At 39.7% G+C, this 19824-nt stretch overlaps 1 protein-coding gene across 24 annotated transcripts in view; it reads right to left on the reverse strand.

The window, feature by feature from the left end:
• Window positions 1-19824, reverse strand: part of kcnma1a (potassium large conductance calcium-activated channel, subfamily M, alpha member 1a) — a 191139-nt gene that overhangs the window by 112958 nt on the left and 58357 nt on the right. The gene's annotated exons all lie outside the window — the stretch shown is intronic.

Genomic DNA, 19824 nt, shown 5'->3' on the forward strand with positions numbered 1-19824 from the left:
TACAGGATATCTCTGCAGAGCTCTTAGCGCAGCAGTAGTGATGAATATGAGACCGTTAACAAAGCCTACTGTAGCAACATGATGGAAGAGCAGGTATGTTACAGAGGAAACTCAATTTAGCTTACTTACGGTCACCACACAAGCCTTGTGAACATATGTTCTTTTGTAGATGATTACACATACAACACAAAGAGGATTCTTAGGGTACATACCAACACCAATATAAAAAAAATACACCTCCCCTACAGCAAAGAGAGTGTTTCCATGAAATAGTTTGGTTTCGATTTAGGGCTTGCTGATAACATTGATGAGCCATGATGTGAATTTTAGAGTCAGCTTTTTATTTTGGTAAACAGGATCATGTCACCCTCTCTCTAATTGACACCATACCCCAACTAGATTTCTGGAAAAATTGTGCGTGAATGCTGAATGAAATCAAGTGGAATGGTATTGAATCATATGGAATGATATAGAAGGATGTTGAATAATATAAAATGATATGCAATAATGTGGAATAATATTGAATGATATGGAAGGAAGTGAAATGAGCTGAACAGTTTGAGGTTAGAATGGTTTGAATCGGTCAAGAAATGTGGAAGGAGGGAAAAATATAGAATTTGTCTCAATGTGGGAAAATTGTGGGTATTTGAATGTGGAAATATGCGGAATTTGGGTAATGTGGGAAAGTGGGGAATGTCAAAAATATATTGCTGTTGGAATGGTTTGAATCAGTCAAGAAATGTGGAAGAAGGGAAAGATTTAGAATTTGTATTAACGTGGCAAAAACGTGGGTATTTCAATGTGAAAAATGTGGAATTTTGGTAATGAGGAGAGTGTGAAAAATATATTGTTGTTGAAATGGTTTGAATAGGTCAAGAAATGTGGAAGAAGGAGGGAAAAATTTAGAATTTGTCATAATGTGGGAAAAATCTGGGTATTTGAATGTGGAAATATGTGGAATTTTGGGGAAGTTGGGGATTGTGGGAAATATTTTGTTTGGAAAGGTTTGAATCGGTCAAGAAATGTTGAAGCAGGAGGGAGGAAATAAGGTAGAATATGGCGGAATGTGGGAAAATGTATTTTTATGTGGGAAGATGTGAAATGTGGATGAAAAATGTGGAATGTGGGTAAACTGGAAATGTGGGAATGTGTTTTGAAGAAGAACTGAATGAGCGGAATGTTTTGAAAGTGGAATGGGAATCGTGGAACAATTTTGCTGAATGTCTCAATGGGAATGAATGGGAAATATTTGGGTGTAAAATGAGGGTAATATTTGAATGAGAAAAATACAAGCACCCCTCGCGTGAATTTCTGGAACATGTTGAAGTTGGAATGGTGTGAATCGGATGAAAAATGTGGAAGCAGTGAATGGTGAAAAAAACGGCAGAATAATAAAGAATTTTGGTGAAGAATAATTACTAATTGTGTGAATGCTCTCAGCATTCACACTATTAGTAACCACTTACATCATCTGTTTGAACCAAAGAGGCACCTCCCTCAAATAGAGGAAACAAATATGTAGTAACTATGATTACCTCAATTCATAAATGCTGTCGTTCACACACGTACATTAGAGAGTTGACTGGTGAGCCTGTTATAACTCTTTTGCTAACCTATTTCGTTTCTTGTATTCCATGTCATGTTTTCCGACTGTCTTCCTTGACAATGTGAAAGTCTTGTTCTGCTCGTTAGGTTTTGTCTCCAGCTGTTCTCGTCAGCCCTCTACCTTGTGTCAACCAATCAGCTCCCTCCAGCCACTCACGTCTTGTCCAGTTGTTCCACGTTGTCTCGTCAGTTTGCTTTTATTTAGCTACCTGGTTTCTTTCAGTCCTTGTCGGATCATTGTCATTTGTGGTGTCTCGCTGTAAGTCGTGTGACTCTTGTCATGTTTTGTTTTACAGAGTGGTCAGCTTACTCCGAGTGTTTCTTTGTTACTTTGAACCTTGTTTTTTGAGACTTTTTTATTATTTAGTTTTCCGTGGGCTTTGTTTGGCTCTTGTGTTTTTGAAAATAAGCCTTTTTTTGAGATTCGTCATGCCTTGCCTCCCTTTTTCCCCTGCACTGATGTCCTCCACTTTTCTTTCTTGCCACCAAAACCCGAACTCTGCCAAAAATGTTGTATGCAGCTATGTTTATGCTCTGGGCAGCTAACTTACTGTAATTATAACTTATTTTTTACACCCAGGCATTCCTATATGGTAGTCCTCTTTATCTTTTCCTTAATCATTAGTTGTATTTGAAAAGGGCTCACCCCTAATAGATACCTCCTACCTCCTAATAGATACATCTGCAATTGAAAAAAATAAGCACCTTTGGCCACTTACCATTTGTTTACTCTTATTTTTTGCCATAAATTGTTGCCTGAGACAACATGTTGTCTGTCACCCCCCGATCTCAAAATGTCTTACATGTTAATGTTCATATACCATTTTGATTTACAGCGCCATTGATAAGCGAGTGGATAATAACGATAGTGATATCCAAAGAGAGCGGAGGGAGATTAGCAGAGGGCACAAGACTAATTCTTGTAAATTACAGATGCTGAATTCCATCCATCCATCCATTTTCTACCGCTTATCCGAGGTCAGGTCGCGGGGGCAGTAGCTTTAGCAGGGACGCCCAGACTTCCCTCTCACCAGCCACTTCCTCCAGCTCTTCCGAGGGGATCCCGAGGCGTTCCCAGGCCAGCTGTGTGCCACGGTGATATGACACTTGAGGGAATATCGTAATGCAATGCTTCAGCGACATGTTTAAAGTAAAGCAATAACACGGTTATGATAAAAATCTAAATGATATATCATTCACCCTTTAGGAGGGCTGTGGTTAGCCTCTATTGTCTTAGCGCTCCCACCCTTTTTTTTCTTTTTTTTGTACAATAATTGTGTTTACCCTGCTCTTTGTTTAATCTGTCAAATCTAATATTTCCAAAGAAGCAAAGTAAGTTGGAGAAGCCAAAACTGTTGAGAAGGAAAAGGTAATCTTTTGGAGCGGTGTGAGATAATTCCGCTATTTCATTCCATTGGAGACATGGAAGTCAATACTGATGCAATTGAAGACCATTTTCAGTGAGCAACAGGGGGCAACAAATAATTACTTAGCACTTTGCCAGACTTCTAATATGAAAACTCAGGAGCCAAAACTGACCTGAAGGCAGATTCCATTACTGATATTTGTTTGTCAAAAAAACATTTATAAATGTTTTTTTGACAAACAAATAATTGCGTTATAAACAATTATTTTTCCATCAAACCCCTTCAACTGTAAACTGAGATATAGTCTCCTGTTATACAATGTATTGGTTTGGATAAAAAAAAAATGGAAGAAAATATGGGAGTTCATTCATCCAGAAAATAATTTGTGAGGTAATTGATGTTGGACCTCATCTTCTGTTCTGGTGCATCCCACATTTGGGAACAGAACAGAGGTGTTCGTAGGGTTGAGGTCAAGAGGAAGACGAGTAACGAAGAGGACATTGGAAATACCCAACCTCCAACGAGGATAAGTGAAATGAAAGGCCTACTGTATATGTCAGAATTCCTACGTATTTTGGTGTTGATGAGATCCAGAAGTCTGATATCACACAACAATGACGACATCCATATGGATCTGTATTTTTTTCGGATACTCAAATTCCGTAAACTTGTATGTTAGTTTAATTGAATACTTTAAATTGTCCAGAGGTGTGAATGTGAGTGTGAATGGCTGTGCCAGCTATTGGCTGGTGACAATTTCAGTGTGTACTCTGCCTCTCGCCCAAAGTCAACTGGGAAATGTTCCATCTCACCCGTGACCCTAATGAGGATAGATAAAGGAAATGGAAGGATGGATGGATATTTATCTGTATTTATTGGTTATACTACCTGTAACGAGTTCAGCATAACTTTGGCAAATCATACATTAAATCGAGGAAATCGGCTATATTTTGTGTTCACTTCTGACTGGAACTGCTTTAAGGTCCAACCTCATGATCTAAATAGGATATACCGAGATTGCTGAGTAGCAGCACTCACCCAGTACTTGATTGATTAATAAATTGATTCAGATGTAAGTCACATTCAGACGTAAATACATTCGTCACACAGTTGAGCCTGTTACATCAACCCTTATCTTCCTGCCAATGATTGAATGGAAAGTATGAGCAGCAGGACCGGTGGCAGAGGTGATATGTTTTGGGGAGGCTGAGAGGCTATCCTGTCCCAGGGAACAGCGTCCCAGCAGGGGTAAACGGATGTGAGACCTGGCTAAGCAGATGGTCCACATTTTGCTGACTTTAACCGATGAGCATTACATAGAGCCAGTGACATCAGCATCTACAAAACAAAATCGGAAATCCCTTTACCGTGGTATAAAATGGGAATACATTTGTATCAAAACATAAAAAACACAATTGTGCTTGTAGGATGTGGTCACACTTTTAATTTGGCTCTCTAGTCCAGATCGAATAAAAACCATCACGCATTTGGCCCTGCTTCACTTTGCATTCAACATGGCACCTTAAAACATCAGACCAACAGCTGCCCATTCAAAAGTAAATGAACAAACCTGCTTGACAGCATTTTGTTTTTCACAAAACCTAGACTTCACGAACAACAATGCTGTCTGCTGCGATACATACCCTTGTTGAATTTTATATGATAGGATTTCACTAATTGAGACGAGACTTAATTGTAACCTATTTGTGATTTTACTATGGTTGTCACTATGTAACACTGGTGCATGCCATTGGTCTATGTAGCATTCACATTTAAGTAGAAGTGACCCAAATCGCACCACATTTTATTTGCAAATGGATGTCGAGGTCCGCTTCCCAGTCGATCAAACAAAATTTCATTTGAAGGGACACATACGTACATTGCGTTCAGTCTGTACAACGCGTTCACGTTATCCATTTCTCCTGAAGCTTGCAGATAAGGACCAAATGTTGGGATACAACCAGAAACCGTGGTGTTCCTCATCAGCTGGTGTTTTCTTATTGGTAAGACCACTTAAAAAAATAAAAAAATCAATCAACATGCCTTGAGGTGTTGAACAGCCTCAGAGGCCAATGGTGCATGAAACACTCATCCTCTGGCGTATTAAATATTCATTAACGTTTAAAAAAAATTCTCAAGATATGAATCGTAAATTCTCATAACTGACTTGACCGAACTGACCTACCAAGAGTGAACGCTCTGCACCGCAGCTTATCCCATCAATATAAATCACACTCATATAGCTGGTTTTCACTGCCTCCGTTGTGAGCTTTATGTGAATTGGGGCAATATATCTCCGCACTGTTGTTGCTCCAAAAATAACCTGTCCGCCCTATAAAGGAGAGGTAGGGATGCAGTCAGCCCCATCATCATGCACCCAATCCCTTCACTCCCACACTGCCTCTCTCTCGTCGCGTGACTCAGACCTGCTGATGTATATTGAGGCTCAGCCAGACGGAGAAGTGGAGGCAGCAGCTGACTTGCAGCATTCTAAAGCCTGAGCCATGGAAAAATCTTTTTTGAATATTAACAAGGTGGTGCTTATTCAGTCTCCAAAGGGAACATTTTTCAAAGGTTTAGTCGCTGTGGGATGTTTGGAGCACTGACTGAGTGACAGAGCCAGACCTGGGTTGAGCTGGAAGGGATTTCTCCCTCAAAGAATTTCAAGGTCATTTTACTGTCATTTAGTGGAAGTGGATAATGAGGAACTCGGGGGGGGGGGGGGGGGGGGGGGGAGCATTTGGCTTCCCGTTTCCTTATCAAGGAAGGGAAACAGTGCTTGAGGGAATATCAGAAATGTTGTGAGTGGGTGAGCAGTGCGTGATTTGTTCAAAAACACTTGCTGGTGACTGAAGCTTAAAAACTAGGAAAGAAAGTGTTTTGTTGCCAGTAAAGTTTCCCGAAAAAGAAAAATGAATCATCTCAGTGTACAGATATTTTATCATTCAGCATGTGGCATCTTATTAGAAAATAAGATGATATTATATATATTAGTTTCAGTTTAGTTTAGATTATTTTTTTTTTTTTTACAGTAACCTATAATATAATTAATATCCATATACACTACCAATGTAAAAGTCTGGACACACTTCCAAGTGATATTCAATGAGAAACAGTGTCCAAACGTTTGACAGATAGTGTTGTTTTTATTTTATTTTTTATTTCATGTTCACTTATTGGTCATTGATTTACTTTTGGAATAATTTTATTTGGTATTGGGAAAAAATAAAATAAGTAAATCAAACCAATATGATTCTGAAGCATATACAGTACAGCCACTAGCTACGTAATTATACTGTATATTTCTATTGAACTGCTTGTAGATGCAAATATGTAATCAGACAATTACATGGTAGCAATTTGGAGCAATGAGGCATGGTAGTCAAGATAATCTGCTCTAATCTATGTGTGAATTGAGCATCACAATAGGGAACAAAATTTGTTTTACAAACTGCTAATGAACTGTGATTTTAACAAACCATCTCTTGGGTCTCCAGACAATTGTTAGAAAATGATGAAAATACTCTTATCATGCAAGCAGAAAATGCCATATTGTGTGGGCTTTACACCTTCAGTTTCAATTAACAGGCTTGGAACAGACTTGTACTTGATTGACACCAAGGTCAATGTCAGAAAGATGGTACCATACTGAAACAGCTATGGTAGAGAAGTGAGGCTTATCCAATCCTTGTGTACAAAGTATGGCGGAATGGGACTTCTCCAAGGCTCTATCCCCCAAGACTTGTTAACTACAGAGTTCAGAGGATCATCTCCAGACTGGTTTGAGTTGAACAAAAGGCAATTGTAACGCAACTACAATGTATAATGTCATGGAGAGGAACGCATGTCACAAGTTGACAAGATGTGCTTTAGTAACAGGACACCATACAGGGTAGCACTATAGTCAGTTAAGAACAGCTATGAAGGCCAAAAGAAACTAAATTGAGTTACTTGTCTGGTGGCTCATGATTACTGAGCTAACAGCCAGGTATTAAATAACTTGAACGCATTGATAAATATTGCCTGGCAATGGTGAGGAGGCTATTTCCTTGGCGCAATTTATAAACCTTAGGAGACCATTTAAGGACATTAGCCTACATGATTACATGTATGATGACAGTGTACCATCTTCTGGTTGCTACTTCCAGCAGGATAAAATAGCATGCCAGTAAAATAATCTCACATTGGTTTCTTGAACATGACAAGTGCCTCCAAAATGCCATCAAGAATACAGTACTTCTGAAAGGTTAGCAATCTAATCTCAATATTGGGGTCAATGTGTGTTTAGGCATGTAAAGAAATGGTTGTGGTTAGGCTAAGCACTGCATTGACTTAACGCCACTCAAACAGCATCAGGGACTTATTGGCATGAATGGCTTTACATTGGAGTTAATTGACAGTCTATTGTGTTGTACAGAGCACTGTGCGACCAGGTTGGATGTCAAGGTTTGACGCATCGCTACTGGATAACCCAGTTCGAGAATTTCTTTGCATCATTGGTTTTACATGGGGCAGAAATGAAGTTAGAGCGAGCGACATGAACTTTGTCTGGCAAACCTGCACAGACAGCACTTCCTGGTTGGCTGCACTTTTAGGATGACATGCTGTACACAGTGTTGCATTTTCGTGCGCCATTAATGAAGTCTCAAAGAGAAAATGAATATTGCTGACAAAGAGCACTTTTCATTCCTATATAATAATTCTGCAAATACCCTCTGTCCCCAATAAAGCTTTTGGAAAGATTTACAGTGTATGCCTGGCTGCAACAGTGATTTTGGATGCAAGTTGGATCACTGTGACACAGCAAGTTGTGATGATCCATTAGGTTTGCGTCATCCTGGAGTCAATCAAGTGCTCATCCCCGAGGCTACACCGAGCCGTCATGACAAGCACAAGCACCCGTCTTGAAGGTGACAGGACGCACCAAAACTGACAAAACACAAGAAAATATCTGCTTCGTCAGGCCTCAAAGTGGCTGAACAGTGTGTTTACATCTGAGGCCTGCAGTCTCATGTGCTTGTATAATCTCATTACTGTTGACCCTTGCCATTTCCGCGTTTTCAGCAACATAGACAACCCACTGCAAAAAGTCTCGGAATAACATTAGCACAATCACTTGCGGAGACTCAAGGAAAGCCCCATCCATTTTCTGTACCGCTTATCCTCACTAGGGTCGCGGGGGTGCTGCAGCCTATCCCAGTGATCTTCGCGCGAGAGACAAGGTACACCCTGAACTGGTCGCCAGCCAATCGTAGGGCACATATAAACAAACAACCATTCGCACTCACATTCACACCTACGGGTAATTTAGAGTCTTCAATCAACCTACCACGCATGTTTTTGGGATGTGGGAGGAAACCAGAGTGCCCGGAGAAAACCCACACAGGCACGGGGAGAACATGCAAACTCCACACAGGCGGGGCCGGGATTTGAACCCCGGTCCTCAGAACTGTGAGGCAGATGTGTTAACCAGTCGCCCACCGTGCCGCCTCAAGGAAAGCTGTCATATATCAATTATCTAATAGCAAGAACCAGCTGCACAGTCTTTTTTTGAAATTAGCTAAGTCTGGCTGAGGTGGCTGTGTTAATGACTGCTACCATGTAATGCTATATTGTGTCTTTATGTGACGGTTATTGGATAACATTCTGTGTTCAACAAAATAAATACAGGCTTTTAACATATTATCCAACTGAGTCCCTGGACCTGAATTATTTCCAACCACTTTTTGAACACTGCAGGTCTGTTTAGATTGTGACTTTGACATGATAGGGATTTCGTGTAGTCCGGTCATTGTTAATAATAAAAGAAAATGACAGCTTTTTGAGCCAAGTTAGGGTGAACAAACTTGTGAGGGAGGTAGCCAATTGTTACGTCCCATTAGGGCCGAAATCTGCATGACTTGATAAAAGACACTGTGTGACATACGCACCTCGGACCAAATGTACTTGGTTATGTAATTTAACTCCTGGGAGGTACTCCAGAGACACAATTATGTGAATGCAAGCAATTAAAAAGTTGGTTTTCTTCAATGTGACCTTGTTAGTGGCTGAGCCACTTGTTGAGCAGGAGCTGAATAATTCAAGTGTCTGAGACTTTTTGTAAAGATAAGGTAATAAGAACCACAGCTGAGTCTCCTCTGTTGACCTTGTTGCCTGAGCGAGGGTGGCACAGACAGAGTACACAAGGGAGCTCAGAAAAAAAGAAAATAAGCGTTAGCCTTAGCCTCTCAAGAAATGGAGGTCTGAGTGGAAAATGGACTGGCTAATAGATGGGAGCCTAAGAGAAACACCAAGTTGTGATGAGTCATCGGCGCAGATCTATACATGGAACAAAAGCGGACAGTCAAAGCACTGCCCGCTGAGAATGGGTGAAACAAATAACCTTGATAAGTCGAGAAAAAAAAACATACAACTTCTGGTTTATTATGAAGTTACGGAACTCTGACTGGCTGAAAACTCACTTGATTACTCTACCCGGTCTATGACTTATACTATTAGTCTACTGCAGTTACTACCAACAGACAGTTTGACTAAGGAACATAAAACTTGGAAGGTATGTTGTCAAGAGTAACCCGCAAGTAGAGGTGCAACAATTAATTGATTCAAATGAATCGACAAAACTATTTTGAAAATCCATTCATCGTTGAGAGCCATTGTTTAACTTGAAATTTTCCAAATGCTCTGATTGCAGCCTATCACCTGCAAATATTCTCTGATTTCTGCAGTGATAACTGAATATCTAACATTTGCAAACATCTGCTTTTATTTTGGAAAACAATGATCAACAATTTTCCTTAGTTTATAACGTTAAACATCAACCCAGTAACTGAATCATTATCAATTTATGGAAAAAATGATATTCTGTTTACTCTATTATGAAAATAATCGTTATTTGCAGCCGTAGATGAATAATCTGTAATTGACATGTACTTGAACCTGAAACTAGTAGACCTTTGCATTAATCAGTACCCAAGAAGTAGCCTATGGTGAGTTCAACATCATTCTCTCGCATGTGATATTGCTTAACTGTTGTTTATTTAGTTTACATTAATCATCAAACAATACCAAATAAACAACTATACTTAGTTAATTAAACAGGAATCAGGAATTTAATGCCAAATACATTTTTATCTGATTATTAGATTAATTGATAGAATAATCGATACAATAATGGATTAGATAAAAATATTGGATAACTGCAGCCCGACCAACAAGTCATAAAAACCAATGCCTTAAAAGAAACAGGAGGATTGACCTGTTGGTTTACTTGAGGGTCATTTTGGACATTTTCAGTTGTAATTCAAAAACAAACTTCAAAGAAATCCGATTTGAGGTGATAAATGACGGCAAATGACGAACGGATAAGGCAGTTAAACAAAACAGCACAGAGGAAAAGAAGGAGGGGACAAGAAGACAGAATTTGAGTTAAGGAAATAAAAGCTTCTCGGGTCAGGTGTTGACTTTCATTACGGTGGAACACACTGGCGAAGTGAGAGGTGAAAAATGTATAGATTTGTCCGTGTCCACTGCTGTTAATTGACGGCGAAATTGGCTTGGGATGCGGCAATCGATTGTTTATTTCAAACATCAACATGACTGATGCGCTCCCAGACAGTCATTTTTTGGACTGGACAGCCACTGACTATGAGAATGGAACGTGTGTCATGTATTTTGCAAGGATGCAATTGTATTATGTTTCTATATATTCATGTAACGCATGTTTTCATGGAAAACTAATGCAATACAAGGGACATACTGTATGTAAAATTATTCTAATTTCTTTGATACTGTTAGAGAAGTATATTTGGTAACTTGAACTTAAAATCATAACCAATTGAATGGTAATGAAAAAGAAAAAAATGGTAGTAAAATTTAAAAAAAGAATTATATTACAGTTGTGCTCATAAGTTAAGGGATTCAAATGAAACTATAAGACATTTCAGAATAGCACAATCACTAAACAAAACAGAAATAAATAAAATAATGAGATGGTCCCTGTTTAGTTATTAGCGATGTTTTCCCCCAAAATTGCCAATATTTCACACATTTTGCCAGCGTATGTAAACTTACAGTATTAGCACACATGTATACTTGTTGTATTACTATTAGTAGTAATAATACTAGTCGTGATATTGGTAACAAAAGTCTTTAAAAACAAATTTAAAGTTGTAACCTACAATAATTTTATGTGGTTAGATAAAAATAAAAAACATGTTTTTGGTTAGGCGGCACGGTGGCCGACTGGTTAGAGCATCAGCCTCACAGTTCTGAGGACCCGGGTTCAATCCCCGGCCCCGCCTGTGTGGAGTTTGCATGTTCTCCCCGTGCCTGCGTGGGTTTTCTCCGGGCACTCCGGTTTCCTCCCACATCCCAAAAACATGCATGAATTGGAGACTCTAAATTGCCCGTAGGCATGACTGTGAGTGCGAATGGTTGTTTGTTCCTATGTGCCCTGCGATTGGCTGGCAACCAGTTCAGAGTGTACCCCGCCTCCTGCCCGATGACAGCTGGGATAGGCCCCAGCACGCCCGCGACCCTAGTGAGGAGAAGCGGCTCAGAAAATGGATGGATGGATGTTTTTGGTTATTATTAAAGTCAAATATTAATACAATATAATATTCACTAGTTTAAAAATAGTCATGATATTTTCTGTTTTTTCTTTTTTCTTTTATCAATATCAGAATGAATAATTACCAGAATTCTTAGATACATCTCTGAACCAGGATACACATTATTGGATCTCATTTAACAGAGAGGTATTGTGATTGGCTGTCGACCAGTCCTGGCCTGGGTGTAGCCCGCCTCTCGCCTGAAGTCAGATAGCATAGGGCTCAGCACCTCGAGGTACATATGTACCTAAAGCTGTGACCATGGACTGGAAAAAAAATAAATAATAATAAAACCATTCTACCATTGTTATAATTTGTGTTTGATGTCTCATTCCTATTTCTGTGTGTTCCTTCACATGAGAGGGCAATTGTGTGTATTTGTTTTGTTGTCCAACTTCCTCACGAATTCCCACACACATGCAGGGCTTCCCTTTGACTGGACAAAGCCCCTGATGCAAACCCTCAAGTTTGCAATCGGGCGATATATGCAAACAAAGTGGCCTGTGCGGTGAAGGATGCCGCCAGTTATCTTCTTGCGGAGGGATGAAACCGTTGTCACGACACCAGAGCTGAAGCTGTTTTGACAGCTGTACCCATGCTGAGGAGTTTGACAGCAATAAATTAGTTCCACACACTCGATGGAAAAGCGTAATCAGCGAGCCTCAACAGACACACACACACACACACCCTACAGAAAACATTGTGTATCTAGTGAGAGAAAAAGTTATCAGACATACGCACAGCCAATAAAGTCAGTTGTGCAAACAAAATCTGTCAAACTGCCGGTCCAATGGTGTACAAAATGGAGGTAAACACATTGCACTAGCATGGAATACACAGTGAATGACAGCTGTTTTCGGACTAGGAAAGAGGGCAATCCCAGGGAGGAGGCGAGAACACTTTCACACTAATTTTCTCCGCAACGGGACATTTGAGGACACATACAAAACACAACAGGCTGCAACAAACACACACGCAGTGTCCTTGCGCACTTTGCTTTGCTGCCAAGATGCACCATTTGTGCTTCTGTTCTTTTAAGGACATGACACAGCGCATTCACAACTTCCATGTTTAGAATGAAAACACAGGAAAGAAATATCAGGAATGAAAAAACAAAAATCTGCATCGTATTAGAAGTCAATATCACCCAAAGGTGCCTTAGAGGTTTCCCCATTTCACAGGAAAAAAAGCTGAGATTTTCCACTGAACATCATATTCATTGTATGACTGTAAGTAGATGTTATGCTGTTAGAAATATATGTTGGTCAAGCTCCTACACTTTTTTTTTTTTAAATAAATTAAATGCAAGCAGACAATGGGCGTGGACAATGACAGGGTGGACATTTTGGGCTAATGTCAGCATTTAATAAGCAATTGATGTACTTAGAGACATGATTCAGTTAGTAAGATGACTCTGTACTGTTCAACAAATATTTTTTGAAAATCTGAAAGGTTTTTATATCAATTCATATTTCACTATGACAGAGTGGGCATGTTAAGCTCGACAACATCCAACGACACACATTATGCTGAAAATGCTGAAACATACAGTAAGTGTAAATATTTACTCTGCAACCAACCTCCATTGACGTAAGACAACATGCTGGTCGTAATGTCACTGAAACTATCACAGGGTTTCTTAAAGGAGCAGTTACCCAATAATGACAGCGTGGACAGCAATTTCAGGGACACATGCAAAACGTTCAATATGATCATGAAAATGAAATATGCAGGATCAAAATGATTTGTTTTACCAAATAATTTGTTGTAGACAATAAAGTCAAAAAATTTGGGATCTTTAAACCAATGATTACAAACACTGCAGTTAGCAAAATCACATAGATCCAGTTTTTAAAAAATTGTACAAAATGAAGGAAACACATTTTAAGAGACTTATCATTGTACTGTATATGTATGCATGTTTGGACAATTATGATAAGAGCTCAGAGTTTCATTATTCTGCTACATTTTCTTGATAACTGAGTGATTCTGATGAAGACCATGAATCACTTTACAGTGATATTGACCATTACGTTTGATTGCGTTTCCAAAATATCCACTTTTCAGGACATTTTTATTAGGTTGCCGGATGCTTTAGTATGTTTGTGGTGGGTTTAGCTACAGTAGATACATGACTATCCATGGTTGAAAGAGAATTGTCCGCCTTCTTACTGTTACAATGGATTACTACATTTTTACAAGTACACACAACTGGACCATGTTGCATTTATTAATTTTTGATGAATTAAATAGTGGACAGTATGCTTTCACAGTATTTACACAGCTATCACCATTCACAAGCCGCAGCCGGGTCTATCAATTCAAACCATATCATGTATCAAGTTGAAATGTAACAGTGAAAATGTGGTCGTGGGAAAAAAAGTGTGTGTTTAGGCCCAGAGTAGCCTTGGACCAGCCTTTAGCATTTCTACAATGATTTAATTGCATGTACATCTTTGCTCATCATCTATTTATCTAGCGCACAGCTTTGATTTCGGCTGATTCAGACTTGATACAAAATACCGTCTATCCTGGAATAATAAATAGATCCCGGGTACGTCGACCACTTGAACAAATAAACACCTCTCCCAAAATAGGTAGAGTTAATTGTCAGGGAAGAAACAGGGAATCATTAGTCCAAAACAGACAGATTTAATTTTCAGGAAAGAAACAGGGAATAATTAGTTTGCCCTCCAACCGCATACATTATTAACAGGACCCAAGAATGAACCACTGACTCCACCCATACAGGAGCATTTGTACAAATGAAGGCTTCCTCTCAAATAGAGGCCTTCTTCAAATAAATAATAAAAGTTAACTAAATAAAGAGCCCCACCCCACCACAAGCAGTGACAATGAAATGTGTCATAATTGCTGGACTGATTTTGACATGGAATTGACTGGAAAGTAACTCGTGTCAGCTTTAATGAAGATCAAGACCTTAGATGTAGGGCAGATGTAAGTGACTTTCCAGGACTTTATAACAAAGATTTCCACTTTAAAAAAAAATGGAAAGCAGATACTTTTTTCCAAAAATGCTCAAATTAGGCTGCCACATATACTTATTTAAATACACTATTCTGATACATACATTCAGGTAGGTAAGTGTCTGCATGGTCAGACAACAAAATTGTTTCTAGTAAGAATGCACATGCAAAAAGAGAGACAGATGTGCTGTATTTAATATAATACATAATATAATGGCTGCTATGCAATGTTTGGGTTGATGGGACGGCAGGGGGATGACCATGGGCTTTGTGAACAGATGGTTCCCGGTTGCCGCCCAAGATTTCATTAAGAAAGATGGCGGGACCTGACCTATTTCTGGAAATGACCATGCCGTGCAAATCCATCGTGCAGGGAGATAAAGCAATAGCTACTGTACATTCGGAGGTTAGAACCCCCGTTTTTCTTGTACATTATGGGATTACATACATTATTATTATAACGTAAACACAGGAATCAATTAGTCAAGAGTCACGTAAAAAAAAGATTTCAGGCCACTTGCATTTCCAGCTGTCCAATGGGAAATTTCCTCGGACGGTGTGCCCTTGGGTGCTTAATGAGGTCTATCTGCAAAGCAACTGGAGTGATTCCCCTGTCAAGAGCTTGATGAGGCATCCAGAGGTGCCATGCGTTTCACCTACTTGCAGCCCCTTTTGCGTGAACAGCTGCTCACAGGGCTCTCAGAGACACTTTCTCCTTTGGCTGCAAGTGGCACTCCATTGCCGAATTCCTTCCTGCTTTGCATAAGGCCACACAAACGACACTTATTCACCTATCGGTCCATTTCCTTCTCCATTCCAGAGGTCACGTGTGATTACTTTTATTACTCCTGATGTCTGTCGCTTTGACCCTGAGCTCAGCTTTGACCTGAAAAGCCACACTGGAGATGCTATTAAATATTTGATGTGGTTCTATTACAAAAGGGAGTAGGTAAAAAACAAAGACACCAATAGACCGGGCTAATGTTAACATTAATCTTTTCCCTGTTCCCGGTTCCTTGTTGAAACAGGATATACGGCGCGTGTTTGTGTGACACTAGACTAATAATGAGAACATTGACATAGAACCAGTCAGTGGTCACAATGTATTATCAGCACCGAAGTCAGGAACTGTCACACAGAGGCACAAAGATGAACTCATAAATTAGAAAATGTGCTGTAAGTGGCAGAGCACGCCTACATCCCTGTCTTTATTGGCACTGCGTACATAGTCTGAACAATACCATGAGCCTTAATAGGATTCTGCTCTACTAGACTTCTTGCTAATCGCCAGAATGAGCTGTTTCTCATGCAGCACGTCAGATCCTAATGGTTATGAGCCGTGGGTGGATATTTAATTCCACTCTCATCACAGCAAACCAGTTGGGCAAAGTCAAATCACGCATCACGAACTGGCGAAAACAGCGTCTAACACCACTCAATCAGCACAGCGTGGTGGATGAAATTGGGAGGCTGGGGGCAAAGCCTCTGGATTTGGAGTTGTTGGTTATTCAGTCAGGGAGCCTTGGGATGTGTTTGATCTTTCATTGGTGGGGAACTCATCGAGGCAAATAAACAAAAACGGCGTGAGTATTTGGGGGTTTTTTTCTGCCAATGAGAGTCTGTTTTAGAGTTATTTCACATACATTTTCAGTAGGCTTTTAAGAGGGAATATAAAACTTTCAATGAATACCCATTAAACCTTTCGCGAATTTGGGAAACTATTCAAAGTTGGGAATTAAAGGAAATCAATTAAAGAAAACGAAATGTGCGTGTCATTGTACATCCCAATACTACGCTATACTACTTTCTGTACTGCTGTCCACAAACTCCAGAACAGCTTCCCCCACTTTACATCAAGAACTCACAAACAGTGGACATTTTAAAAGCGCGTTGAAAAACACATTACAGTGTCTATTGTTTTTTTGATGAGTTTTTAAATACACTTAATTTGACTTTTTCTTTTCAGCAGCATGTGGTCCATCATCCATTATACTGATCTGTGCACCTGCTCCTCTTTCTTGCAACTCTTGGTATTCTGCAGTGTTTATTAAAGTAACGTTGAAAATATTACCATAAAAGCAGGAAAATCCTATAGACTGGTGTAATCCAACACTGCTCGTTAGTTGAGGATGTACGGTACTTCAGCTCACACAAAGGCGAGCAGCCCATTAGGTGATCCTTCAGTGTGGCCCAGGTGGCCCCAAAACTCCATCTGAGTGATTAGATCTGAAAGAGCCCTCAACACGTCCTGAGTATAGCCCACTTGTGACTGCATCACTCAGGTTTGAACATCAACCCCTAGGGCTTCTTAGCTTCTTCCTTTTTGGATGGAATGGAGTCCTGCTTTAATCCCACCTGTGTGTGTGTGTGTGTTTCTCGAGCTTGCTCAATTTAAACAGACACCCCCCTAAATGTCAGATGACTGAGCCCCACTACACAGCAGTTGCTATGGTTACTGGCCAGGTTCTGTGTACATGGATTCTCGTTGTAATCTTGATCTGCAGTGAAACACCAACGGGTGTGCAGAAGTCACACAAACATCACCAACCCACCTACACCACACACACACACACACACACACACACATACACACACACGTATGCACGCACAAGCTATCCAGCAGGTATTGTGTAGTATGCGGACAAATCTGAGGATCCACAAATGTACATATTCCACCCACATGAGGAGATACTCATTCACCTACACAGAGTATTCACCAGGATATATACACACATCGTGCTGTATATCATTACATCATGTATGCAAACTAGGGGGAAAACACTAGGCACAATTATCATCCCAGTGGAAGTTACACAAATGAGAGAAGGTGATTTCTCCTTGCATATCCTTTAAAGCAATCCTCGCCAGCTCTTCCCCGCGTGTCGTCCTCTATGTCGATGCTTCTAAGTCACTCACTCACATACATTTATGCATAGCGGCTAGATGGAGTTGGAACTCTGAGGCACGGAGTACGAGATGAAAGTGAGACCGTGCCAGTGGATGAAAGAGAGGCTCATTTTGTAAATTGACAGGTCCCTATAGGATTCTTCATATTCTGCCTTGAAAGCCCCCCCATCCTTCCCGGTAACCTCACCAAGTATGAAGCAACTTAAACTTAAAAGTGACAGCTTCTGGAATTTAATTCGGATTCTTCCCAGTTACTGCTGAGAAGAGGTGGGTAGACAAAAATAGTACTCAAGTAAGAGTACTGTTACTTTAGAATAATGTGACTCGAGTAAAAGTAAAAGGAAGTCCTACAAATAAGTATTTGTCTCAGAGTAAGTGATCAATGAAAAAACTAAAGTACTAAGTAACTGGTGAGTAACTTCTGATTTATTTTTTTAACTAGCACAAACGTCAAATAGAAAAAAACATAACAGGAATGTGCAATTTATTCCACAGAGCATTACATTTCCAAAATGCAGTCGCCAGACCGATACAGCCTCTTGTATGTTTTTTAAGTTCAAATTGGAGTTCTTGTAGGCTGAAATGTTGAATGTTTTTTTTTTTAGGCATACACAGACGACAGAGCATGACATAGCTGTTATTTCAGATTTCTGTCATGCTTCACATAAATTAGTCACTGTGAAAACTTTGCTTCTCTGTGGGGTCATGGAGACTTTCTATCTGGTCATGTGACTGACTGACTCCATTTGATTGATTAGATTCATTTGTGGTTACGTTGCATTAGTGAAACAGTCATGTGACAGCACCCACGCCTGAAGTCTCTCTGACAAACAATAAATAGATGACGTGTGCAGTAATAGATAAAGTACATGTAGTACGCGGAATGTAGGCGCACTCTAACGAAATTAAAGTAGCATTTCATCTTTACAAAGATCCTCAAGTAAAAGAAAAAATGATGTTGCATTAAAAATACTCTGAAATGTATCATTTATCTAAAACGTTTCTTAAGTCAAGGTCATGGAGTAAATATAGCGTGTTACTACCCACCTCTACCACTAAGAATTAGTGATTTCATTTCCTTGATCGACTATGAAAAATTAATAATTGCTTGTTATTTTTTTTAAAACAATATTTGTAAAGGCCTGAATAATCACGCTCTCTGAGTGTTCAGATGTTTCCCAGTGTCTTATTGAGTAGAAGAATGCCACTCTGAGGAGTTGTGCCATAGCAATTCTTCCCGACTTCCCATAGTTGACACTGCGTTGACTTTATTTAGTTAGCAAACTATAGTAGCTGACACTGAATCAACAGCACCTATGCTGGTTGCAGCCAATTATTGACCTCCATTTTGATTTAATTGTGACAATTGTGACTGAACCTAATGTCCACATTTTCAATCAATTATTACACCCATCCCTATCTACCATTTGTGATATTTTATGGTAGATTTTAAATTGTTAAACAAAGAGGCTGCTATTACTACTCCAAATTTGACATGCTTTGGGCCAGGCTATAATTGGGACTGTGCCATTAAACCATTTAATATAAGATCCTCTGTCCTATTCTTACAATGTGACACATGACTCGGGCTCATAGCAATGACATTGTTAAGGCTAGGAACAAAACAATCTTCTCACACAATGGGGATCATGCATACTCATTTGAAACTTTATTGATACACTTGCACTCTAATGAGATGCAATGTATGATGATGCTTACTTTTGATGGACACCGCCAGAATCGTTTAATTAGCACTTGAAAATGGAGATACTATGCATAAAATGGCTGTAATTCCTAAATGGCAAATACCGTATTTTTGTAAAACCTCTTCAATCAAGGCTGAAAGTCTACACATCAATCACATCGTGATTGGTTCAATTCAATTCTAATCCGTTGCAATATATTCTCAATTTACAGTGTCAGCTTGGTATCTCCCGCTTGCACTCGACAAATAAGCATGAGCGTGCACATGGGTTCGCTCATTGGTTCAGCTGGCAGTGTACACACCACTTTGTACAACAGCATGCCACAAGTCGGCCATAATTGCTAATTGACCAGTGTTGGCCAATTCAGCGTATCAGCCAGAATTTGATGTCAGTTAGCTTCCCTGGGGAATCTAATAATGTCTCTACAGTGGGCGATTAATCCAGAGTGTACATGACGTAAAAAGACATAGGGTGTGGATGACAAATTTATCAGGATCTAAAGCAGTGTTTGGAAACTTTGTGCCCTTGGTTCGGTGACTCAAAATTATTTTCTCTTATTGGTCACAAGAATGTAAACAGGAAGAAACTTTGGTGTAAGGAGCAGTGCGGTAACAGGATGAATTGGGTGAAATTGTGTCGCCCT

The sequence above is a fragment of the Phyllopteryx taeniolatus genome, chromosome 11, assembly GCF_024500385.1.
Source record: "Phyllopteryx taeniolatus isolate TA_2022b chromosome 11, UOR_Ptae_1.2, whole genome shotgun sequence".
Classification (NCBI taxonomy): Eukaryota; Metazoa; Chordata; class Actinopteri; order Syngnathiformes; family Syngnathidae; genus Phyllopteryx; species Phyllopteryx taeniolatus.